The following is a 1,469-nucleotide window of genomic DNA, read 5'->3' as shown; positions in this document are numbered from 1 at the left end:
GACCACGACGAGAAGCCGTAGTGCGATTGAGCGAAAACGGCACGAATGAATACAAATGAATGCCAATTTTTCCCTGACACTCTGGTATGAAAAAAATAACAGAAAATATTGTCATCACTCTCTCTGTTCACACCACCACACACTTCCACGGAATGGTCCAACGTGCGAATAATCTGCAAATACGAAACGGTTGGTCGTATATTACCTTCACAGCGACTGTGTCCGGTGTTGCCAGTTGTGGGGAGCTAGTGTGTTACAATTGTACCAAACTACACAGTTATTAATTACAGAGAGTTCAGGAATCAAGAAGCAGAATATATTGGCTCAAATGGCACGTTCCCCGTATTTAGTCGGGGGATTTGTGCCTTGACGTGTCTTCTCACCATTTCCTGAGCGCAGTGGCGGATCCAGGGGGAGGGTCCTGGGGGTCCGGACCCCTCCCGAAATTTTTTAATTTGACTTTCCGTTCGAAGACACCAAGTGCGCGTTGGTCCTCCACGAGCATGGTCCAGGTCTCGTGCCCGTAGAGAACTACCGGTCTAATCAACGTCTTGTAGATGGTCAACTTCGTACGACGGCGAACTCTGTTCGACCGAAGTGTCTTGCGGAGGCCAAAGTAAGCACGATTTCCTGCCACGATGCGTCTACGAATCTCTCTGCTGGTATCATTGTCGGCGGTCACCAGTGAGCCCAAGTACACGAACTCTTCAACCACCTCGATTTCGTCGCCACCGATGCAAATTCGAAGCGGGCGGTTCTCATTCTCTTCTCGTGAACCTCTTCCTATCATGTACTTTGTCTTCGACGTGTTGATGGCAAGTCCGACGCGCTTGGCTTCTCTTTTCAGTCTGATGTAGGCTTCCTCCATCTTCTGAAAGTTTCGTGCAATAATATCAACGTCATCGGCGAAGCCAAGTAGCTGAACGGACTTTGTGAAAATCGTACCACTCGTGTCGATCCCTGCTCTTCTTATTACACCTTCCAGCGCGATGTTGAATAACAGACACGAGAGACCATCACCTTGCCGTAATCCTCTGCGTGATTCGAAGGGACTCGAGAGCGTCCCTGAGACACGTACTACGCACATCACTCGATCCATCGTCGCCTTCACTAATCGCGTCAGTTTGTCCGGGAATCCATACTCGTGCATAATCTGCCATAGCTGATCTCGATTGATAGTGTCGTATGCGGCTTTGAAGTCGATGAACAAATGATGTGTGGGCACATTGTACTCGCGGCATTTCTGCATTACTTGACGAAGAGCGAACACCTGGTCCGTGGTAGATCGTTCGCTCATGAAACCCGCCTGGTACTGCCCCACGAACTCTCTTGCAATTGGTGATAGTCGACGGCATAGTATTTGGGAGAGTACCTTTTAGGCGGCGTTCAGCAGGGTGATTGCTCGGTAATTACCGCAATCCAGCTTGTCGCCCTTTTTGTAGATAGGACACACGACACCTTCCATCCAC

Source organism: Topomyia yanbarensis, chromosome 2, assembly GCF_030247195.1.
Source record: "Topomyia yanbarensis strain Yona2022 chromosome 2, ASM3024719v1, whole genome shotgun sequence".
Classification (NCBI taxonomy): domain Eukaryota; kingdom Metazoa; phylum Arthropoda; class Insecta; order Diptera; family Culicidae; genus Topomyia; species Topomyia yanbarensis.
Note: the sequence above shows the minus strand (reverse complement) of the source record.